This window comes from Cuculus canorus, chromosome 2 (assembly GCF_017976375.1).
Source record: "Cuculus canorus isolate bCucCan1 chromosome 2, bCucCan1.pri, whole genome shotgun sequence".
Taxonomy (NCBI): domain Eukaryota; kingdom Metazoa; phylum Chordata; class Aves; order Cuculiformes; family Cuculidae; genus Cuculus; species Cuculus canorus.
Window position 1 is genome coordinate 129159968 of NC_071402.1, and position 25989 is coordinate 129185956.

At 40.5% G+C, this 25989-nt stretch overlaps 2 protein-coding genes across 6 annotated transcripts in view; one reads left to right on the forward strand and one right to left on the reverse strand.

The window, feature by feature from the left end:
- The window catches only part of HDAC9 (histone deacetylase 9), a 458974-nt gene extending 448644 nt beyond the window's left edge, over positions 1-10330 (reverse strand). The window contains exon 1 of one of the 2 annotated variants that reach the window (XM_054058870.1): positions 9778-10330. The gene's annotated coding sequence lies outside the window, so the exon portion shown is untranslated. The remainder of the gene's footprint in view (positions 1-9777) is intronic. The other variant, XM_054058867.1, reaches the window with a different exon arrangement.
- A 275-nt stretch (positions 10331-10605) lies between these two features.
- The window catches only part of SNX13 (sorting nexin 13), a 121898-nt gene continuing 106514 nt past the window's right edge, over positions 10606-25989 (forward strand). The window contains exons 1-3 of one of the 4 annotated variants that reach the window (XM_054058877.1): positions 10610-11941; positions 15552-15670; positions 20533-20644. The gene's annotated coding sequence lies outside the window, so the exon portion shown is untranslated. Of the gene's footprint in view, positions 11942-15551; positions 15671-20532; positions 20645-25989 lie in introns of all 4 variants that reach the window. The other 3 variants (XM_054058880.1, XM_054058876.1, XM_054058878.1) reach the window with 3 other exon arrangements.

Here is a 25989-nt window from a genome sequence, read left to right on the forward strand (position 1 = left end):
TAACGTAAGTTACGATCCAAATGTCACCTGAAAAAGACAGACTCAGTTGTCTCCTGTCCTCTGCCAGCCCTGTCTCTTCTTAGAAACATAGCAATACAAATACTCCACAGAATCAAAAGGAGTGAGGAAAAATGATGCATACAGAATTCACGAAGGATAAATGTCCCGGCAGCTCTCTCCAGAAGTACGGATAGCCATTCTGAGGACAAGCAAATGGGGAGCTGGCTCAGGAACGACACATGATTTGTCACCACAAAGACAGTCTGCACTTCCACATTTCTCACATGCAATATATACAGATTCCCCATAAAAACTGTAGTGAAATCATGGAATCAGCTCTGTTGCTACTTTGTGGCCTAGAGAAAAAAAAGATTTCCTTTGCCAGACACCCGAAAGCCACACACAGCAGCACACTCTGTTTGCACGCAATCAGAACACATTGAACAAGCTACAAACTTATATTTAGGCATCACTAAGGAAAACTAGCAATGGAAGGGACAGAAGCATGCAGGTAACCACTGCCAGCTGCAATCCTAACCTCCCTGCTCTCTGCCATTTCTGCTCCAGGCTGGCAAAAAGACTATACTACCGTCTTCCACAGTGTGTATCTTCAGTAGATGTGAACCTTGAACAAAGCTTTCACAAGCTCTCCTTGTAATCGTCTCTGTTTCTCCCAACACAAATAGCCCACGGAGAGGTGAACATTTCACATGCAGAAGTGACACCCTGACCTCAGTATAGTCAATGGCAAAATTCCCCATAGGTAAGCAAAATCCTTGACCTTTTCTGTTACTATCAGTGTCCTTCTCAGCAAATAGTTCACAGGTTGCCCACTCCTTTCACCTTCTCTTGAAATCTGCGTTTTCTTCATAATCTGAATGAGCATCAATGGCATGCATTAGCACAAGGAACAAGAACGGCTGATCAGCTCTTAGAAGACCTAAAAGGCAGCTCATCACCTTAATAGGCTAGTACGGCTCCAGTCACGTGTATCTCACTGAAATACAGCAAAAAACTAGGGTAGTACACCCATTAATCACATTAATCCTGTATCTTTTTCACTAATTTCTGACAAAAAAAACACTTGACCAAAAAAAACCCACTTACTAAATCAGTTTTCCAATCACAGGGAATCTTTGAAGACTATTGTTCCAAATGATTAAAAGATAACAATATTCAATAATACAAAAATGTATCACCAGATGGAGTGGGAGACAAGGTATATGTGACAGCATATAATAAATATAGATTCCTTATGTTCTTCCAAGAGACTTTGTGTAAAAAACTTGGATTTACAGAGAGTAGTTGAATATCCTCTTTGAGGCTTACTTCATTCACAGATCTTCATAAGAGATTAGTATGTTCACAATAGGAGACCCAGCAACTCCAAAAGCTTTTACTCAGCTTTTCTTTGATACATTATGTTCATCAGTGCTCTGTGTTCAGAGCAAATTGTTTGCCTTCACAAGCAAGAAATGTACAAATGCAGAGAGGAATGGATTGCTAGGCTGCTACTACAGACTGTATCCATAAATTAAACCTTGATATATCGTCTATAAATGAACACACCATTCTCTGACTCATGCCTTGGTTTGGATCCTGCTCCAATCTATTCACTCGTCAGCTCTGTACTCCTGATTGCCACAGGAACGTATCCTGACCATGTGTCCTGTTTTTGGCTGGGTAGAGTTAATTCTATTTCTTGTAGCTGGTACAGTGCAGTGGCTTGGATTTAGGATGAGAATAATGCTGAAAATACACTCAAATTTTTAGTTGTTGCTGAGCAGCACTGACATAAAGTGAAGGACTTCTCAGCTTCTCACACCACACCACCAGAGAGGGGAGCTGAGGGTGCACAAGAAGTTGGGAAGGGACACAGCTGGGACAGCTCACCCCAGCTGGTCAAAAGAGTATTCCATACCACATGACATCATGCTAAATATAAAATTCTGGGGAGCTGGACAGGAGTGTGTGACCACTGCTTGGGGATGGACTGGGCATCAGTCAGCGGGTGGTAACCAACTGCACTGTGCATCGTCTCATTCATTCTTTATTGTTACTATTATTTTTCCTCTTCCTTTTCTGTCCTGTTCTCAAGGGAAGTTTTACCCCCCTTTTTTTTTTTTTTTTTTCAATTTTCTCTCCCATCCCACTGCAGCAGTGAGGAGTGGGCAAACGTCTGTATAGTGTTAAGCTGCCTGCTGGGTTAAACCACACCACCATGTCTTCACTCTGTTGCTGCTGATGAGATTGAATTTCAGTTCCTCTCTGTTCCCTACTTACTCTGATTTTTATGGAAGGAAAACTGGGTACACAGAGGCAACTTCCAGCTAGATCCTTGGTGTGGATGATCGGGGTCAGCAGGTCAGACCTAACCCACATTAGAAGACTCTTAATGATCTGTTTTAGCTATTGAATATCAGTTTTCCATTTCAACTGACTGATCTTTCCATTTATAATATGTTTTCGAAGAATATATAGAGTAACTATATATAGATCAATACAGCTTCAACTTCAATATGAAATATCAAAATTTCACTTAATTAATAGTATGGCTTATTAATCAATGTTGGTTTTATTTTCTACCAAAAGAGGAAACATTAAAGACTGAAGTGGTAACTGCTGACAACTGTATATTTTCAGCATGTTCCTCTAATTTTAAGCTATATATGAACGACTGAATAGCCATCTATCTAAGAATCAGGTAAAATGCCAATATTTTTTACATGCTAAACACAGTTACTGTGCGCAGGCTGCTTAGTTTCCATTTGGAATTCAGTGTTTCAATTTTTTTTCCTCGGAAATCTTACATTCACACCTGCAGCTCACCCACCTCTTGTCAAAGCAAGGTTTCAGTTCAATAGGCACCCCGGAGACTTAATGATAACTGTCAAAAACTTGCATAATTAGAGTTTTGTATAATTAAAAGCCTAGACACACAGAATGTCTGTATTATGTCACTTTCTTCATATGCTTCTATAAAGAAGATATTTTAATGCATATAAAGTGTTTCAAAACAAAAATCCAACATCACATTACTTCCCTACTCCAAAATAACATGACTCAAAAACTTTTCTGATAAGAACTATTCAATAAACTGTGTCTCTACGCAAGCTGCAATAACAAATCTTAAAAACACATAATAGCTTGCATTAATTCTATGGTCTCGTGACAGTACAGTTCTGTTCAATGCCTTAGTCCATATTCATGGATTTTCAGAATCTTGTGCTATTTACTCTTTGGTATATTTACCAACATGAAGTTTTAGGGCTCCTCTTTACTCAAGCACCAGACCTCACCTGGAATGCTGTATCTAGTTTTAGTGCTCTCAATACCTGAAAGATGCCACCTCCTGAGTCCGTCAGAAGCCACCAAGAGAGTCAGGGACTGGAGCGCTCACCCTATGAGGAGAAGCTGGGAGAGCTGAGCTTGTTCAGCCTGTAAATGAGATGGCTTTAGAGGGGACCAAACATCAGGCTGTCAGGGGTTACCAACATGGAGCCAAGCTTACAAAACCAAGAGACAATAGACATGAATTAAAACTGGAAGGTTATGAATCAACATGAAGAAGAAAAAATGCTATGAGGACAATTAAGTATTGGGTCTGATTGTCCACAAAGGTTGTGGAATCTCTCTCCTTTGAGGTCTTCCAGACAAAATTGGACAAATACCTAAGCAATATGGTCTAAATTCTGAGTGGGCTCTGCTCCGACCAAGAGGTTGGACTAGAGGCCTCTTAAGGTCCCTTCCAACTTGCATGCTTCTGTGAATGAGTGTAAACATGAGTGTCACAAAAAGTAACAAGAAATGAAACTTGCAGTTTGACCTGAATAGAACCTAGGATACATCAGTGAAGCTTTGAAGCTTTTCAAAAAAAGGTAAGAGTATTACTACCATCCTTGGACAAGGTGGCAATCAGATTTCTTATGGGCAGAGACTACCATTCTGGCCACGTTTACTGAAGAAATAAAGATTCAGACAGAAAAGGATACAGAGAAGGGCACGAAGATATTTGGAGGAACAAAGATATTCTTACATGAAAAGAAACCAGAAGGGAAAACTCAAGCTGACCAAAACAAAGGCTCAGAGGATGTATGATTTCTGTTTGACTAAAAAGTAAAACCAGGAAATTTATCAGATAATTTGTATTTAAACAGGTATAAATTGACCGCGTGCCAGTCTACTAGCATACTTTTCTAGACTTCTCATTACAAATCTGTAAGCACCTTTACAACCCTTCTTCATTTATTCGTAGAGTTTATAGCTGATGACATGCATGAACTCAAATACAAAAGTTTATTCTAGAGGTGAAAAAAAAAAGGGGGGGAGATAAAAAGAGAAAAACACAGAAAAAATGAAAAGGAAACTGGAAAAACAAAAGGAGGAAATGGAAAGGGGAAAGGCAAAGCTCCCTCCAGTGGCCGGTGAAGAAAGAACTGGCAAGGTCTCCCCAAAAAGCATCCTCTCCCAGGCATCCTTTCCAGTGCATTAAGAGGTCTCCATACTACTTTTCCCATGGAAACTACATAGATTTCCTCATAATCTGTTCAAATTCCCTATTGCCTGTCCCCACGTAGGATGCTATAAGCACTGGCTGGAGTAGCCTTTGATCAGAGGCTGGTGCTGCAAGCTAAACAGCTGTTAAGCTTTGTGTATAATATTGGATAACGTTTAACAGATACTTGTCTTTTTCCTAAATGCAAACTTGAAGCTTCAAACAACTATCGCAGAAAACGATGGTGAAAAAGAGTGACTCCTACAGCAGTGGCGATCACTTCCCATGGGAAACCTGCCATAACAGTAGTATCAGGGTGCGCAGGCACGAGGCCATGAGAACAACAGTAAAAGACCAACAGCACGAGAACAACAAGGGAAACACTGGCCCAGCAGTTCTGGTGAAAGGTTTCAGAGCTGCAAGGGAAAGGCAGAGTGCAGAGCTGCAAATGGAAGACCTTTGGCACTACAAAAGGTTGAGGCACCAAAGGCACCGTGCAGCAATTCTTTATGAATTGGTCAGGCTCAAGTCTTCCCATACCTTGCATGCACGTGACTTATCCTTCAAGGCTGCCAGTTTCTCTAGTGGACCAGGCACCACTTTTTCAAGACAGTCACTAGACAAGCCTTTCTTTTCTCTTCCAGGTTAAAACAGCAACGCCACACAAGCTAGACTCAGCCAACACAACAGCAGAGACTTACACACGCTCAGCCTCAGCCAGATATAGGACTCAAGTCTGAACTAAGTTCCAAGAGTGACAGCCATCTATTCTGGAGCAAGTGCACTCTGTATCTTGAACAGAAATTAACTTAAAACGAAGACTAAAAGTCTCAAGCCAAAAATCAAATTAAGAGATACAGAATCCAGCACCTTCTACTCCAAGACTGAAGAACTAGGGACACATAAAAGACATACTATAAGTAGTCATCCTCTTACAGACACTTCTGAGCTACCTTCACTGAAAACTATTTCATTTCCTCATACAATAATAGTTTACATTTATGCAATAGATTTAAAACCAAACTATACTGGTAACTGTTAGACATTTGTGAGTGATACATGTTAGCATTTACACCATTAATAAGAAATTACTGGAAAACAGGAACAAGTATTTGCTCCCTACTACCTTCCCAGCTCATAATCTATGTAATACATTGAATTAACGCTGAAAACAAGTAAACATCTGATCTTGAAGGCTGTATAACAAAAGTTTTCAATCACTTATTCCCAAAAAGGAATTTCTAAATTAGATAATTTCACCTTGCCAATCTTGACTGTGTAAGAACATATGAACAGCAAAACCTAATCAAACCAAAAATCTGTTTAGCCCAATATCTTGTCCTCAGATGCCCAACAATATTTTTAAGCAGCAGATTTTAAGACAGCTTCAAGGTATTGGAACATTTACAGTTCACCATACTTAAGCACTGTTTTGCTGCAATTTTTAAGCTCCTTGAAGATGAAACTATGGATCATCAGGTACAAATAAATTCTATAATATTATAAAAGTTGTTATAATAAAATCAACACCAACAGTCTTACCTGGCATGCAGTAATGTTCACAGTGTAATGCATTCATTCCAAGCATGTTACATCGCATTAGAAATAAATTCTTTGGTCACATATGATCACCCTTATCTAAAAACTCAAAACCAAAAGGAGCAAATGAAAGGTGATTTCATCAAGTAATATGATAGCTCTAAAATGCCTTACACTCATACTGGTTTCAGTAAATAATCTAACTTGAGTGGTTCTGCAATGCAACTTTCTCTGAAAAAAAATGTTTACTTCTCTGGAAATCATTGAAACCTTCAAGCATGACAAATATCTTTTATGGACTTGTCCAATGTTCTGTCTTTATATGAGACTTACCTTTTTTTCCTATTTTAACACCTCAGAAGTATTATGTACCTTCCTACAGTAGCAACAGAAAGAACATTTACTTATACACCCTTGAAGAGACTGGAAAACTCATAAATACCTACTCTTTTAACTTGGATTCCTATGGAATGTTAATTTCACATAAACATGCATACAGGACATAACATGTAATCCTCAGGAAATCTGGCCCAAACCTCTTCTGTAAAAGGGAAAAAACTCTCACTCCTGAGATAATACTAAGCTCTCATCACCACATGATTCATCTACAATTACACTGTGAACCAGAAGTACTTTGTATTGCAGTTTATATACACAAGGTAGCTTTGAACTAGCTAGTCTGAATACTGACACATATAAAATGACAATAGTACATGAAGTCTGGTAAATATGTGCTTAATTTACCATTCTGGAGATGACCAGGCCATATTCCAACTCTTTTGTCATTTTTCATTGGTTATAGTCAAATTCTGTTGTATATAAATAACTACTTCTAAAACTACTTTTTTCCTACTAAGTATTAGGTGAATACTATGAAACTCACTATTCCAACCACATTCAGTCACTCTCAGTATTCACACTAATTCATACCGGTATTCATGTAATTTTCATGATGAGTAAACATGACTTTGATCAATAACAGTATGTGAATTACATTCTAAACAGCAACTTCTTGTTGCTCAGTGAAGAAGGATGGGCAGGAGGTGCTCCAGGCACTGGAGCAGAGATTCCCCTGCAGCCCATGGTAAAGATCATGGCGAGGGAGGCTGTCCCTCTGCTGCCTATGGAGGTCAATGGTGGAGCATATATCCACCTGCAGCCTAAGGAGGAGTCCATGATGGAGGAGGTGGATGCTTGAAGGACGCACTCTGTGGGAAGCTTCCACTGGAGCTGGCCCCTGGCAGGACCTGTGAACCCATGGACAGAGGAGTACACAACTGACGCAGGTTTGCTGGCACGACTTATCGTTCCATGGGGGACCCACACTGGAGCAGCCTGTTCCTGAAGGACTGCAGACCATGGAAGGGACCCAAGCTGGAGTAGTTCATGAGAACTGCAGCCCGTGGGAAGGACCCAAGCTACCCAAGAAGTTCATGGACAATTGTCTCCCATGGGAGGGACCCCAGGTTGGAGCAGGGGAAGAGTGTGAGGAATCGTCCCCCAGAGGAGGAAGAAGAAGCAGAGACAATGTGTGGTGAACCAATCACAAACCCCATTCCTCATCCCCCTGCGCCACTTTGGGGAAAGGAGATAGAAATCTGGGAGAGTAAACTTGAGCCCAGGAAGAAGGGAGGGGTGTAGGGAAAGGTGTTCTTGAGATTCGGGTTCATTTCTCATTACTCTACTCTCATTGTGACTGGCAATAAATTAAATCAATTTCCCCAAGGTGAATTTGTTTTGCCTCTGACAGTACTGGCTGAGTGATCTCTCCCTGTCCTTATCTCAACCCGTATGTTTTTTGTTGTATGTTCTCTCCCCATACAGCTGAAGAGGGTAGTGATAGAGCAGCTTTGGTGGGCACCTGGCATCCTTTCTGGGTCAACCCACCACCTTACTGTTATCTTCCATTATGATATTAGAAAATATATATGCCACTCAATCACAATATTATCTTTTTTCCCAGAAAAATTCTAATAGGAACAAGTGCAACAAATTAAGCATGTATTGGGACTTTCAGTAGTGAAGACGCTATTTCACTTTTGTTTTTAAACAGTGGGCATAGGAAGACAGCGGTAAACAGAAGACACACAACAACTCACAAACTACTATTCCAGTTACATCTTGTAGGCTGCTTTTCATTTGCGGAAAAGCAGGCTAATGGAAAACCAAACACTACAGTTTTCAAAACTGGCATTTTAATGTCAGGTTGAAAATATTTGGGTGTATTACACATTCACATAGACTTTTATACCAAGATACAAAGGAACCTGACACCAAGAACGGCATTTTGGGTAGGGTAAACTATCTAAGGTGCTGCATTTCCATCAACTTGGCCACCAAAAAGTATAACAAGTATTTTTCTCTTTTTTTGGAATTCTGAACTGACAACAATATTTCCATACAAAACAGAGCTTGTTCAATATTTATATAAAAAAACTGGCACCGGTGGCAGGTAAATATAACTGACTGCAGCTTTTCTCTGGGGCCACAATATGTTTTTTCCCAATGTTTTGGACCACATCTCTGCCATCATAATGGGAAAGAGATGTTAGAATAGTGTATTATTTGCATCATTGACAGTGGAAAGTTATACATAGTTGAGACCTATCTATTTTATACAAACAGTGATGCGCTTTAAGTCTACGAAGGGATGGAACTACCTTCCAAAACTGCTGGATGGAACTACCTTCCAAGACTGCTGTGGTATTACAGCAGAGAACAAGTCTGCATTTCTCTCTGAAAAAAATGTAGGTGCTCTGTGTACAAAGCATATGTGTGCTAGGGCCACTGATACAGGGTGCATTGGACATGAGAGAAAAATTAGAAACATTTAATAAAAACAGATAGTTTTAAGTATCTTCAATAGATCCAAGGAAGCTACTGGAGGTGGAGATAGCAGAGAAGATAGCAGAGCAGATAGAAAGGAGATAGCAGAGGACATTTGAAAAACCTTAACATGAAATATCTTCCTTTTTTTGTTTATGAGTTCTCAGCAGAGGTTACAGGCCTTTGTGAGGTTGCAAATTAAACCCTGAATAAATGCCACAAAACTATTCTTCCATCACAGAAAGCAAAACGTCAAGGAATTAAAGCTGACAGTGTTAGAAGAGAAATATGTTTAAAATTCCTGAGTTTCTGTGTCGGTGCTTGCTCTGCTCTGTTTCCAACAGCGATTCTCCAACAGCTTTTGCATCAGAAAAGAACATCCACGCGTTTTCACGTGTCAAAAGGTCTCCGCAATTTGCTTTGCTACTTCTCCGCTTGTTTTCACCGTTTCTCCCCCCTCTCTCCGCTCAGCAGCGGGGTCAGCCCTCTCCAGAGCACTTCAAGACACGAAGCTGCCGGGGCTCGGGGCGCATCTTCCACAGACGCGCACTCGCCGTGTGCATCACCAGCAATACCGGCTCGTTTTCTATCACGGTGCCAAACACAAGCGATCACCCAAAGCTGTTATGTTCCATTTGAGATCAAAATTCAGACACTTTAGGTGAGTCAAAACAACCCTACCCTTATCGGGAAGGACCCGGCCGATGCCCAGCGTTGCTAACCCGTCAATTTCCCCGCCGGGATACAAACCACCGGGAATACAATCCCGCACAACTCCAGCCCCGGGGCGGGACGCACCCGCACAGGGACCCGGGCGCACACAGAACTCCTCCTGCCCATCTCACCGCCCTGACGCGGCCCGACCTCCCGCAACCTGCCAACAACCCCCCATCCCGCGGCGGGACCGGCGCACTCACCTCCCCGCGCCGCCGCCTTATCTCTTGGCTCGCGGGCTGCAACTCCGAGCCGCTGCCCCAGCTGCCATCTTCCACCGGAGCGAGCGGGGACCGGAGAGGAGCAAAAGTTGCGGCGGGTCTTAGGTGGCCATAGCGCCGGCGGGCGGGCTGCGCCGTGCGGGGCGAGCTGCGCCCTGCGCAGCGACTGAGCCGGGCGGGAGGCAGAGCCGGCGGCGGGGCGAGCTCTGCTCTACGCAGTGGCTGAGCCGTGCGGAGAGAGCCGTGCGGGGCGGGGCGAGCTGCGCCGTGCGGGGCGGCAGGCGGGCAGAGCTGGCGGGGAGGGCGAGCCCGTTACGGTGCGGGGCGGGCGCAGGGGCAGAGCCGGCGGCGGAGCGAGCTGCGCCGTGCGGGAGGCAGAGCCGGCGGCGGGGCGAGCCGAGCCGGGCGGGAGGCAGAGCCGACGGCGGGGCGAGCCGAGCCGTGCGGGAGGCAGAGCTGACGGCGGGGCGAGCCGAGCCGGGCGGGAGGCAGAGCTGACGGCGGGGCGAGCCGCTGGCGCGGAGCTGCGCGATCGCAGCCCGTGGCGACGCGAGGAGGATTTTACTAAAAATAGCGGCGCGGCGGGGGGAGCCGGCGCTGGGGCCGGGCGGGGACGGCGCCGGGGGCGGGGGAGCCGCGGCGTTATCCCGCGGCCCTTCCCGCTGGAGCGGGGAAGGGAGGCATCTGCTGCCCGCGGGGAGCCGCGTCCCGGGGGCTGCGCGCTAAGAGAAGGGTGTGGAGGGGCTGGAGCGTGTCCAGAGCGGGCAGCGAAGCTGGGGAGGGGGCTGAGGAACGAGTCAAGCGAGGAGCGGCAGAGGGACTGGGGTTGTGCAGAAGAGGAGGCGGAGGGGAGACCTTATCGCCGCCTGAAAGGCGGTTGTGGAAAGGTTGATGTTGGTCTCTTCTCCCAAGTGACAGGCGATGGGACAAGAGGAATGGCCTCGAGCTGCACCAGGGCAGGTTCAGATTGGATATGAGGGCAAGTTTCTTCACCAAAAGGGTTATGAAGCACTGGAACAGGGAGGTAGTTGAGTGGCCATCCCTGGAGGTGTTTAAAGGACGTTTAGATGAAGTGCTACAGGATGTGATTTGGTAGTGGACAGTACAGTTGGACTCGGTGATTTCAAAGATCTTTTCCAACCTAGCGATTCTGTGATTCTTGTTTGGCACTGCCTTCCCCTCGTGGTCTTCTTGTTAGTCTTGATGTTCCATAGAATCATAGAATAGTTTGGGTTGGAAAGGACCTTAAAGATCAGCTAGTTCCAACTCCCCTGCCATGGGCAGGGACATCCCACCGGACCCATCCAACCTGGCCTTGAACACCTCCAGGGATGGGTTATCGACAGCTTCCCTGGGCAACCTGTGCCAGTGCGTCACCACCCTTATGGTGAAGAAATTCTTGCTTGTGTCTAGATTAAATCTGCCCCTCTCCAGTTTATACCCATTGCCCCTCATCCTATCGCTACAAGCCTTTGCAAACAGTCCCTTCCCAGCTTTCTTGTAGCCCCTTCAGGTACTGGAAGGTTGCTTTCTGTCTTCAACTAGAGGATGGCCATCTTTCTGAGCCCATGTTAGGTCTCTTCAGTAATGAGTAACAGTCTCCAGAGTGCCAATATCCTAATACTGCTTTATACGGCAAGTCAAGGATTTCAGTCTATGAAATCTGGTTTAACCATATTTATTGCTAATCTACATTTATGAATAGATTTCTTAATTACTTGGGAGGTCACAGAGTGACTCCTTTTATTTCTCCCCTTCCAGGTAAACGTTAACCAGTTCAGTGCTTGGAAATCTAACCAATAAAAACCATCATTAGCTATCTTCCACCTAAAGGCTTTGGAATTGGCAAATAGATGAACTTTAAAGTCCCTTCCAACCTAAAGCATTCTATGATTTTATATGTCTTTCTATATTGTAATTCTATATGTGTTTTATTCTCTCTTTTTTCTTAAGATTCATTGTACTTACTCTTTCCAATATATTGTTTTCAGATGTTAGCTTTCCTGAAACAAATGTTTAAAACTGTTGTTTCCAAGACTGGTGAAGAACTAAGAGGTAAAGCAATTGGCTAAAGAAAAAGGTTTGGAATTTGGGCCTGGGTGTCATTGATTGCTCAAGGGATACAACAGATGGAAACTCAACTGTGGTAAGCTAAATAAGACTTGCTTCTTAAAATTAGAAATAAAACTGAGTCTGTGTGTGTGTTTCAGCTTCAAGCAGAATCTCGTTAGTTTGTTTTGGTTTGTTTTCTAGTTTGGGAATTGGTTTCGGTGGTATTGCTAGATTTTAAGTTACGGAGCGCCATATGACAGATCCAAGTCCAATTTGACTAACAAAATCACACAGTACTCTTTTTCTGATAGATCAGTATGCTTCAAACTGACACACACCTTTGTTTCACTATGTACTTTTGTCCTCTCTCTACTCAAAGGAAACATAGGTGCTATAATTCTATTCTAAAAGAATAGTCACTGTTCTATGCTATGTTGGGAATTCCCAAATTTATACTGGAAAACAACAGGCATCTCTGTGACTCCTCCATGTTTTGGTTTCCTCTGTGCTGGCCCTAGTTATCTCACTCAGTGCTAATAAATATAATGAAGTGGTGCATGGTGGGAATGTTCAGGCAGCTTTTATCTTGCTTTTGCTAGATGTACTACTGCTATTCCATTACAACATTATCTACTCCTATTCCTTCTGACCAAAAAAATATTTATAGACTTGACTGATTTACTGGAGCACATATGCGTAGCTCTTCTTGCAAATGTAGCATTCCCCATTTTATCACTGTCTTTCTGAGTTATTACAAACATTTACTGAAAGTCATGGGAACGAGAAAAGAATGTTGTTTGCCTGCATTATAATTCATAAGTTTAATATATGCAACCTGAGATGAGGTGCTGAAATCCTTTAGACATTTTTATCTCTAAAAAGATCGTTGCATCATCCTTGCAGCTTCATCACAGCCACGCTGTGAACTGGTGTCTGCTGACTATTAGGGCTGTGATGCCTCTCACGTACAGTCTGATTTACAGTAACTGGATTTTTGAATGGAAAAAGCTTGCATATTTATCACATAGAAGATCAGCAAGGTCATTTTTTGGAGGGCCACACTGGAACAGAAAAATTGTCTTCCCCATGGTTCCTCACTTAAGGTAGTGCGTCCTGAAGGCACTGGAAGAAAAATGTAAACATTTTTTCTATTTTTTTCCCCCACTCAAATAGAAACACTGAAAATATTGAAAACATTGAAAATACTAATACATACAAAACTGTAGCATTCAGTAAGCCATTTCTCACATTTACACATACCTTATTATCATTAATAGCATGGAAAAATAGCTTGTGGAACTTCCATGTCTTCCCCGGAAACTACCTTAGGTACTAAAAAGGCACTGAGACATAACAGGTCATCAAGCGATGCTTAAAACTCATCAAGCAGTGAGCGATTCCCTTACTGTGATACCAAAAGGAAACATGTAGGATGTTATGTACGGTGAGATGATGCTCAGCTATATCTCTTTCCAATCCAAGTCATAAACGGTTTCACAAGAAGTGAAACCCATCAAGATGAACAGAAGAACATCCTTAACATCTAACAAGACAAAACTGTACTTACAGCATACGTGTGCTTGTTAACTTGTGGATCTGAGTAAGATGGAAGTAACTCTTGTCCAAGAAAACTGCTGAAGAATGAACAAAACCTAAGTCTACCCCATTAGCTGATGATATATGCCAGCTCTTTGCTGAAATTATCGCTCCTTTCTGATGTATTTCTGTCCCTCGAATGCCAGAGAGCAGATACCTTTCTTCTCTCTGGCAGACAAGAGGCTTCAATTCTTCTTCTCAGGTGTAATTTTGCAACACACCCATGCTTTTAGTCACATCCAGAGCAGACTGACAAGATGCACTTTACAGAGATAATTCTTAAATTCAGCTTGAAGTTCAAGGAGGTAGCCATGTACTTGCTCAGTAAGATGAATAAACACCCCAAAACATTCATCGCTGTCTGTTCCTTAAGTTCCTGTCTTGTTTTCAAAGGAACTCCTGACTCAGCTTTTTATTTCAAAGTTTGGAGAAGTTCAAGCTATGCTGTACTGATCTGTAGAAATCAACTCCAGCTGCCTCTCATCTGTCACCTGATAAGGCTAGATCCTTCTGATGCTTCTGATCACTTTTTTTTAATGCAATTAACAGACTGATAATTAGCATGTTGCACGGCTCATCCATGCACCTAAAAAAATGTGGCTCTTCTAACCAGTGTGGTGCAGTTCTCTGTATGCCTCATATATGTATCAATACCTGTAGGAGTATCTGCTGCTGCAAGCATTTGTATTTTACTAAGAATATCTGTATTAAGTCGTCTAGAATTTTAAGATTTGTCTTCTCCAAGAAAAACATCGAAATTTGGTGGGAGGAGGGGTATAAATTATTTGTGATGTCTGTTAGTTTGACTGACAATTAATTAAAAGGTCTTCCTTTGGGTAAGACTGTCAGTGTTTTCTTAAGTATCGTGCTTAGTGGCTCATAAACGTTAATAGTTTACATATTTCAGATTGAGTATAATTGTTAATTTTGTTTAGAGAGAGTGTTTGCCTTTTTCCTGAAAAAAAGGTCAGTGGTTTAGCTGATCACAGTTTTACGCAATTTGTAAATAACCACTTAACTGCTACAGAAGAAGGCAATCTAAGTAAATCAACACTGGTGTCAACATTTTGAAGATAATGGGGATTTTGTACTAACATTAAAAAAAGAATAGTTTTATGTATACTTAAATGTTTTATGAAAATGTATTTCCCACACACTGGAGATAATTAACTATGTGATTAGCTCTTTAAGTTCCTGGGCTTTCAGGAATGTGTACACTTACCTACATTCAATTGGACTATTCAGGTGGTTAAAATTAAACATGTTACTAGCCCCCTTTTTAGTGCCAGTGGTTAGCCAATATTTGGAAATTTGTGGGTTATTTCTCAGAAACGTGATAGAGTCAAGTGGGTTTTGATCCCAACCTATTTGTATGCAGAGAATATAAACAAATCTTGGTTTCTTGAACACAGTAAGTTGTGAAATGAGTGACTGGTCTGTGCTGCTTGCTCATAAAATGCCAAGACTGCACACAGTGCAGTCCTGCTCCTGCAGCAGCACTGTGCCCCCAAAGTGGTTCTCCCAGTTTCACGAAGCAAAGGTTGATGTGCCCCCTAATGGTGTGGTGAACTGTGAGGGACTTGCAATCATTCATATAAAGAGGGGAACTAAGCACAAGGCCTGGATGTCTGTTGGAAGATTTCCTATTAAGCTTTGGACTAACTGGAGCTGAACTGAGGCCTGTCCTTGCCTTCCTATATAACTCTTCACTCTGGATCCTGAATCCTCTTCTGCCCTGATTCTAAAAACCTCAGACTGTTGCAGTCTTGCCTGCTTTTTGTCTGGGACATTTTTTCTGCCCTCCCATTTTTTCTGCTGCTGAGGAGCCGATTTTTCTAAATTTTGTTGAAGACACTCGTATGTCCCATTATACTGGTGCAAGCGACCCTTCAGGTGTTCTAACCCTGCTCTGATCTCTGACTTTGTCCTTTGCTTGTTCTGAACCAGTTGTCTTTCACAAAGACATCTGATGATAGACCCCAGCAACTGTCATATCTGGAGGCTTGTTCAGGCCAAGCAGCAAGTTCTGTCGCTCTGCACCATGTTTATGTATTCCGGGAGTTTTCTTGCTGTATCCTTGATTTTCTGATGTCCTTGTTCCTTCCTAGCATATGATGTACAGTTCCACCAAAGGAGTGCATTTGTGTTCACATCTCATGGTACAAATCTCAGCTCACAGGACTGAGGACCTTTTCCAGGCTTGCCATGCCAATCCACAATTTGAAAGGTAGTTTCTGGTTTTTGCCATTACAAAGTTAGCAGGCATTAAAGTATTCTTTCACTTACCCTGAAAAGAAAATGGGTTTTATCCAAACAAGGAGAAATAACATAACTATATCAAGAACTGCCCACAGATCAGAAATATATGTATGTTACAAAATTCCATATGCATCAGTCTTCATAAAAGTGCTTAATAATTACAAAAATAAAATGCCTGGCTTTTGCACTTGGTATATTATTTGTTGCTGATATTGTTAGAAGGTAAAGAATGTTACAGGTGAAGTTCTTTGGCTCCTAACTGAACTGCTCTTTCAGAAACAAGCTGTTTAAGCTGAGAAGAGGAACTCTCTGATGAACACTTGGTCATTAAACCTGCTCAGACTGTGCTTGTTTGGGTGGACAATTACATCTGGTTTTGTCGTGTGCTTATTACAATTAACTGCATTAGCAGATAATGTGTGATTCTGAATGAAAAAGCAAGTCTGAAATTACATGCAAATCTTTCTCACTATAATGACTCATCAAGTAGGATTTGTTTCAGCTTTCTGCTTCATCTTTTTTTTTTATTATCCCATGCTCTATAGTGATGAGTTGTGATGGAGAACAGGCAGAAGTTACTGCAGGGAGCCTCTGTCACTTAGTTTGATGCAGGCAGCTTGGGCACAATGATGATTCATTGATGATCAAGTGCAACAAACAGCTCCATGCAAGTATCTCAGCAAGTCATTTTCTGGCGGACAAACTGATTTGGTGACATTATTCCTTCCTGTAATTTCTTCTTGTTCTTGAATGTCAATATCCAGCAGATTTCTTGCTCAAGATCCTGTAGCTTAATACCTAGGGAGTATGAACCATGATGTCCATGGAAAGAGAACTTCTCCTGCATGGTTCTCACCTGTGAGGAAAGGTTATCATTGACTTTGTCTTGGCTTTCCCAAGTGGGGTAGATGAGCTGCATTGTACGTGTTTCTGTTGTCTTGGCTGACTTAAAGATAGATTCCCTTGTCATGAGCGCTCCACTATTAAACAGACAATTACTCAGACATAAGATAGTTTTGTAATAACATTTGACATGAACATTAAAATAGGTATTTTTTATTATTAATTGACTTCTGTCACTATGGGAGGCTACTGGTGAAATTAAAATGGTCATGTAACTCCTAGGCAGGTGCAGGGATGGAAGAGAGGGGCTTAGTCCTCCTTATCTTTCATTAACTTTTGCAAATGCAGTACGTACTCTCTGTTCACAGGTATTACTGTCAGGCTGCATAGCTCCTCTTTCAATTTAAGGTAGGGCCACAGACGCCCTGCTGTTATCATTTTCTATGTGGCAATAACCTTGTTAGCTTGCTTTGGAAATTCACATATTATCAACTAAATAATACTGGTTTCGGAAAATGACCATTTCCATTTACATTTTATAGTCTGTTGAAAGGAAAAACGTTTGTGACTGAGTAAGAGAAGGAAGGAGCTGTCAACCCTGTTTTGTGATTACTGCCCACAAATGTTCTCACGTTTTGCTTTAAAAAAGTGTTCTGACAAAAATATTAGCACTAATAGAACAGTATGCATATGTTCTCAGAGTATAATTAGTGTAACTTTACTTCATGAGATAGCTCAGGGCTCTATCCAATGACTTTAATGAGGTTTGGGGTTGCTCAGCACCTCACAGCTGGCACTTAGCATGCAGAAAGGAAGACAACACAAAACACTTGTCCTCACATGAGGTACAAAGCACCATCAGTACTTGTCCAAGCCAACGGGAGTCACAGAGCCTCAGTGCCTGCAGCATCAAGCCTTTCCTTCTCCAATGAATGTCAGAAAATGTTCCTTTCTCAATCACACTGTATCAGCATCCTTCAACAGATGCATCCTACAAACAGCAATCTGTATTGGCATCCTGCCTTCGCACAAGAAGTGGAACTTATGTGCCCTAGCTTAAGTGACTGCATTACCCTTTGCTCTCTGCTCAGGCAATAGAGAGAAATGACTCCAGAGAACAATGCTTTATTCAAATGCAGGTGCCAAAAATTAGGTGGGATGGATCTTATCCAAGTTGTCCACTGACTTTTATTCTTTACAAGGCTTGTTTTCGTTACATGAAGTCTCACAGGGGATTTTTTATCAGTCAAGTTGACAGAAAAAAAAGCCCATTTCATTTACAGACCACCAAGGAGAAACATGTCTATTCTTACATAAATTCTGGATTTGTAAAGTTAGTATTTATTTACAAATGCGTATATAATCAAGGCAATGTATCATGTTCAAGATTATCCAATGGATACTCTTTCTAAAATTGCAGTATTTTGCAATGTTACACCACAGGATGAAGTGGACACTGACAAAACTAATTCTTCTGATTTAGATACATGGATAGACTCCTGACAAATCTAGGAGTGACCAAAATGATCTCAGAGGGAAATGAGAAATGGAAATTAGTTAGGGGTGTCTTCTACATACAAAAAAATCCCATCGGTATTTAGCCCATTTTAAATATTCCAGTCCAAATTTTTGTGTTCTGTGCTGTGTTTCAGTCTTTTCTTTTTGGTTGTTTGCCATGGTTATTATCTCTAACGTAAAGAAATCCAGGAAATGCTGCTGACAAGAAGCCCATATTATCTTTTATCAGCCTACCATTTCTTTTGCACATAACAGGATAACTTTTTAGAGGTCTCATACTCACTTTACTGAGTGAATGCCCAGTTTCTGAAAGCTTTCGTGCAATGTGTTGTACCAGGAAGAGAAAAATGTACTTACTCCCTGAATACCGCCTATTTCATAGGAGTGAAATAGTCTGAGTTTTGGAGGCTTATGTATTTTTTGTGCTAATGATTATTAAAGAAATACACAATACGGCATAAAATCTTACATATGTAAGATTTGCACTATGTATCATATATATGCAGACATACATATGATGTATCCTATATATGCAGACATATATATCTCATATACATATGATCTTTATCACATAATATATATATGTGTGTATATGTATCATATTTACACATAAGTATATATACATGTATTTATGGTATTTAAGCATGCACATACAGATATATTCCGAGTTATAGCTGATTGCTGGAGAAAGTCTCTCTCTCTCTCCATGAAGTGAGAAATTTTATCTCAATGTCCTGCATGTTTTTGCCTCAAAAAATTCAGGAGTATAACAAAATTCACCTGTACATAACCTTTGAAACTCTTCCTATTTCGCTGAGTCACAGTACTAGAATTACATAAGAAGAAAAATGGGCGAAGTCTGTTCTTTTTATATTCCTGTCTTTGTATGTAAGACAGAGGAACTATGATCTCTGCCCTAAATCTTTCCTGCATACAATAGAGCTACTAGAAGATATTCAGGTCTTTTAAAATAAAAGACTAATAAAATAGTGGTAGCATTTATTTGTTATAGATTTCATTTAATACATGTATTTGAGTAAGCCTGTTCTAGCGAAGCAAGTGTTATGTATTTTTTCTTCAGGAGTACAACCATGCAACTGAAGTAATCACTCTAACTAAAACTCAAGAAAATCTTAATCTCACCTGTAAAGTTTCATATTAAGCAACTATTTATTGATAGGAAAGTTTCTATTTATTTGTTATTATTTGTAAAAACCCAAACCACTTTTTTCCTATGTGAGTGTTCAGCCTATATATCACGTAAGCTGTCAAAGCTATAGCTAAATACAACAATTATTATGTTATTTATTTGTCAGTCGCCTATATGTAAGAGAAAATCAAATACTCCAGTCCTCAGTTTTTCCCTCCACACTTTCCCAAATAAGTCTGGATTCATACAGTTTCTTGACTAGGATACAAGGAAGGGCAACTGTCCATCCTCTAGCAAGCCACATTTTGGCCAGTTGCCAAAGCCTTATAAAGGTATTTGCACATTTGTTTTATAGTTGCTTTATTTTTGTGTTCTGATAGTATGATACCATTAAAATCTTGAAGTGCAGACAGTTCTTGACATAATAAAAGCATCTATGAACAAACCACTTCATGATGATGACTCAAACTCATTTTGTCTTCAAAGGTAGTGCTGTGGATTTCTGTACTGGTCAGTGATGCCCGAACATTTGCTAATTTTGACTTAAAAGTGTTTTTCAGTATTGTATCCTTTAAAAATTGTTATGCTCTTACACTTCTGTGCCTGTGTCTATACCCGTGGCTGTTGTCTGGCAGGCTCTGGTACAAAGCTAAATATTGTCAGCACTGCTGAAACAGAATCATGAAGCATTGTTCCCTGTTGGATGATAAAGAATGGTAAATCCTTATTATCAGTCTATGGAAAAATAACTTCCTTTAAAATGCTGGTGCCAATAAAATAGTCTGAATGATGATTATTTTTGTCCATGCACTGAGATTCTGAAAGCAGAAAAGTACTTTTTTTAGCAGAAACTGAGGACTGGTATCATATTTAACATCTCAGTGTCATCTTCATATGGTTGACTGATGGCTACTTCTGATTATTAATGCAAAAGTGATGGATAACAGTCCCTGTAAAAATATCTAGAATATGTCACGTCTGCTTGTGACTCCTTTGACAATGACTGAAACAGAACAGCTCAGACATGGTTTTCTTTGGCAATCACTAAGTCCAATGAAATTGCTTTTCTCCTGTTCTGTCTAAAACCAAACTTCCCAAATATATATTTTTACAGTGTTTTCTCTGTTACTTTTTACCTTCTCACTGAGATCACCTAGCATCATGTTAAGTTTAAGCTGTCAACCTGTCCCAATACACTGCTCAGATAAGGAATGACTGATTTATTTTCACCCAGATCCTGAAGAAAATGAGCAAGCACTCGTCAAGCTTTGCTTGCATACTGGGCATAAATATCTTACAACCGTTCTGTGGATTTTCAGGCCAGTGCTTTCACCAGTGATGTAGAAGAAGATTATCAGCAGTTGCAGGTAGTGTTTTAATGGTAGTCTGAGAAGCTGGAATACAAATCAACCCCCAAATCACACCTGAAGGGTAAAGAGTCATTTCTTCAATACGGAGTGCTAGTCTTGCGATTTACACCAAATCCTTTCAAACGCAGATACATAGAATTAAGCATCTACATATACAGTTGCATGTTCTTCTGTTTGACTTCAAAGCAATACAGTGAATATAGACAGATCATTTTTGCTCTGGTTTCACAATGCAATTCATGTAGAGCTTGCCAGAGAAAAGATGTGATCACCGAGGATGTAATTCCTCTTGCTCGCTGGTTCTCCACCTTTCAAATTTCTTTACCCAAGGGAAGGAACCTTTTGGCTGTATGGGCCAGGGTCCCCCTGGCAGGGGGGTGGCAGGGCAGAGCTGTGACAGCACTGCATCCTACTGCCTCAGGTAAGGGTAGGGACTGACAGCCCCAGGGGGGCTGAAATGGGGTTCTAGCCCAGCTGTGGTGAGCCCCACGGGAAAGCAGGCACAGTCAGTAAGGCTTGGTGGTGTCCCAGCACCCCTGACTATTTAACAGGGCTTCCAAGTTGCCCGTCTGTGTCTACACTTACTTTAGCACTAGCTTCAAGGAACTTACACCCACATGGGTTAAAGCTCTCCTTCTCATTAAATAATACTGTTTTGATCCAGACGGCCTCTGTCACTACCCTGCCACTAAGAGCAGAAATAGTGACAGAGTGGCATGATAGCCTTTCCCCTCCCCAGCGTCAAGGGCAGTGTCATTACCTAGGACATGCAGGTCTCTTTAATATAAGAATTTGGGCATGAAAGTTTTGAATGGGTAGAGTTTAGAAATAAATACCTGTATCCCTAGGCACTGAAAGATCTGTTTGCCCTGAAGGAAAGCCATTTATTAAAAGGAACCTTAAAGTGCTTCCATCTAAACATGGATGTTTTGCTATTGCATTTTAGTTTTTCTCAAGTTGGGTCAATGGCTCTTCTAAAATATTATCTGAGAATGTTATTTATTTTATTCTTATAGAGGATGTCTTCCTTTTTTTTTCTTCCTGTAATTAGAAATATGTTAATATAAATAAGAGAAGTTGTCTGACAAAACCTCAAACAAATATAATGTTAAAGATTAGTTTTCTGACACTAAAAAGGGCTGAAATTCTTAACACTTCTAATTTTCTGATAGGCTACATCACAATCAGAATAAGTCTATACCTAGATGGTCTAGTCCCATAACAAACCAATGATATGAAGATATTTCTAATGCAGCTAATTCTTTTTTTATTCTGAAGGCATATATATAAATATGACATTTCTTTAAACTCAAAAATACTTCTCAAATAGACAAACATTTTATAATATTCTACTACAAACAAGGTTTCATTAGTGAAATGATTGAGAAGGAGAGACACTGTCAGGTAGAATTTATTCACACGTAGTAAATCAGTGTCTAAAGTCAAGAAGAGACATAAAAACTCACCTTAGTAAAGAACTGAACCAAAAATAAAGAAATTGTCGATATGTTATGTGTTAGTACTTTATGGACAAATTAGTTATTTATACCTGAGATATCCTATAATCTTTTATCCCTTAAGATTTTTGTCATACAAGTGGATAGAAGGGGAGATGCCTGGGAATACATAACCCTACTCATAAAGAGCTCTGAGATGCAAGATGCCAGTCCCTGTTCTCAAAACAGTATTTGAATGGAGTATAAATGAAGCAAATAAGTCTGTTGTTTTCCCAAATGAGACAATAAATGCTGATGTCTTGAGCATAGAAACAGTACATTTATTTTCACATTTGTGAAATAGCAAGCATTTATTTGGATGCATGTCATTAGGGCTAAGTGAATGGTCTGTAACCAGACAGAAACAGGAGAGCTATCCATTCAGAATTCAAGGGCTTAAGCTGTGTTACTCAAGATAGAATTTCACAAATATTTCTGAATATTTTATGATCTTTAGGAATGAACACAAGTTCATCTATCTGCTAGTTGCATAACACTGTCACTCTTACGAAAATAGAAAGTACAAAAACTTCAGCTCTGCAAAAGGTATAGCTGCCCACAGTGTTCCAGTTTATAGGTTCAGTCCTCCAACGCAATGAGCACTTTGGTCCCAGTCCAGCAAACTACTCAAATATCTGCTTAACAGTATGCACGTGAATAACTCAGTTATGCTAAACTGCTACTGAAGCTATATGGAAGAGTCAGAAGGTCCTGATATCAATCATAGATGACATCTCTTCTTTACTCTTTCTCTGAAATGTTAGCATTACACTTAACTAATTCACTCAAGTTTTATACACCACCATTCATAAAAGTTAGCATATAACATATCATACTCTAATGTGAGAGGGGAGGAGATGATTCCAGGAGCTTGAGAGTATTATTAGAATTTGGAGCAGGGGCTAGAGGAGACACAGGTCCCCTTTCTCCTCTATCTCTACATAATGTGATGTATGCCGCATGCCACTTAACTGTGAGATAATGTCTGTCCCTCTCCCAGCTTTTTATTGATCTTTGCAGAAGGGGTGAATGCAGAGCTTGTCGCTGCCTGTGCTCATTAGCAGAGTGAGGCTACTGCAGTCAAGAATGGTTCACTCAAAATGTGCTATTGAGGCTGTTCCAGCATCCTCGCCCTCAGAGGTTCCAAAAAACTGTCTGAACCAGGCAGGACTTTTGTCCATGGCAGTATGATTCCTCTTCTCTCTCTTTTCCTCATGCCATTTGGCCTCATAACATCAGAAACAGTTTGAAATTCATGTCAGGTTTGGCCTTTACTTATACCCAAGTAGTTTACCATCATATTAATTGTGCTCTGTAATGCACGTTATTATTACTAATACTTCATCAACATTTTGCGTGTCTCACATGATGAATGTGGGCTATTGCATTATGCCATTTTCTGTGTGCATCATGAAGCTGCTCCCTTCAATCAGTTGTTGCACGCCCTGTTATTTGCTTTCTTGCTATCTATCCATCCATGTATAATATGACACATTTCCTGCTCTAATTTCGGTATGAAAACACAAGAGCCTTAAAATTTTCATACATCTCCAGAGCCCCGTAGGTTACTTTTTACCTAAAACAAATGTTCAGATGGCTGTCACAAAGAAAGTTAAAGTGAAATGTCAAAAGCTGTAAGGATGAAAAGCTGCACATGGTAGATACAAGATTCAGTTCACGGTAACTCCCTCTTAATAAACAAGCAAAGATCAATTGGAAGGAAAATTTCCCTGCATTTGAAATTTAACTGCCAAGCATCCACATCCTACACATAACTGTCAGAAAGGATGTCTAAATCTGTCCTCATTTATAACATGTGTTGTGACAAGATTTGACAGTCTCTGAAAGAGCTATAATTGCCACCTAAACATCCAGCATTTTGTCAACTGCGATCATGTTTAGGGAAGGCATTTATTTCACTTAAAAAAAAATCTAGCATTTTTTCTTTCTTCTGAATGAGATGACAGATTTTTTTTTCCCTTTTCTCATTAGAGGTTGCAAGTCAGATTTAAGGATTTTTTTTGTTGTTGTTCCTTTTTTTCCTTTCAGTATGTTTCCAGTGACAGAAGTTGAAACTTTTCAGTTTAAAAGAAGAATGATTAGCTTGAGGAAATCAATAGCATTTTAAGAGAAGTACCATAAGGACATCTACCAAGATATGGACTTCAATGAAAATTTCTGAATGTTGAGCTGGTTTTGATAGGTGCTCTGCTGAATATCACAATAGGAACCAAAGGGAAGAGTATCCCAATATTTGACATTTGGTGACTTTAAATGAATGTTAGGTAGTTTTAGTCCACTGGATGTAGTCATCCTATAGCAAGCATAAACATTGTTGCAGAAGGGAGATGGGAGCTATTGGTGGTATGTTCCCTCCCATGATGGTAGCTGCTGGCATGAGGCAGAAAGAATGTTTTGGATGAGGGAAATGAGACATGTCTCTTAGACATTAACAGTCTATATAGGTGGGACTGCAACTAATGCATAACTGATAACTCTCTTGATGGTTCAGAAGGACTCAAACTCTTACTAGGCCTAGGAGTTTATGTCTTGATTGCTTTCTTAAAGTTCTGAGCACTAAAAGTCACAGCTACTAGAGGAAAAATTCTCCAGCAGTATTGCTTTAATTCAGTCTGGCACTGTTCGTGGTTCTTCTGCATTTGTTTACCAGCAATCAAATTTTATTCACAGGAATGTTTGCAAAATTAAATAACAATCTGTGCTTTGGAGAGCTTTGATAGTAGAACTGGTACTTTTTCATACATAATGGATGCGGCAGGGACACAGAAGCAGGACTGCATACAAAGAACAGGTGCCCCCAGATCTACTCATGCTTGCCTGGCCTGCCCTTGCCAGATGACCTGTTGGCGAGAGATGTTTGCCACCTGGTGTGTCTGTACTGTGCTGCCATGGGGTTGTGAGGAAGAGCATGGTAAACTCTCCTTCTGTTGGCTAGAAGGGTCAGTAAATGCACTAAACCTTTCCGACTGACTGGAGTTTGACTGAGAAAAGGACTGGGAAACCAAAATAAAAAGATTTGCTCTACAAGTGACACCACAGGTTTGCATTAAGTAACTTTCTCCACTTGTTCAGTCCTAATTGCATGACTGCTATACACTATATTCATTATTCAGCTGCCAGTTAAGGTCCTCTTACACTCAAATTGCAGTCAGTGATTCCTTCTCACACAAATAATTGTCCATAATAGGTGTCCACAGTAATGCCTGTGAACCTGGATGTCACATAGGGTGGCCACACTGTGTAGTCAGTCTAAAGCTCAGTTTCAGTCCAAGCAATAAGTCATAAAATAATAGTCTGACACTCACCAAATATCCAGTTTAGAAGCAGGAAGCTAGAGTCTCACAAACCAATAACCACTGTTAGTCAAATATATTTCCTTAAATATAACTGTAAAGGACAGTCCAACATCCAAGAATGTTGCATGGCATTCCATAAGACATCAGAAGATGCAGAACATTGTTAGGAGTATCCTTAAACAATGGAAAACTTATTTCAGGAAGTAGGTACATAAATGAATCATAGACCTGAATTAGTTCTCTGGGCGTAAGAAATTAACATTGCTTGTGCAGTTATATTTATTTATAAACTATATATAAATAATATATTTATTTATATTATATATATAAACTATATATAAATAATATATTATTTATATTATATAAAACTTATTTATAACTATATATAAATAACTATTTATATATAGTTAATTTCTGCCCACAAATCAGACTTAAGTCAGTTGGAGCAACTCATATCTTCATCAATGACAGAGAGTGGGATTGAGTGCAAGTTTGCAGGCAATGCCAAGCTGAGTAGGGCAGTTGACATGCCAGAGGGACCTAGACAAGCTTTAGAAGTGGACCCATGTGAACCTAATGATATTCAATAAGGC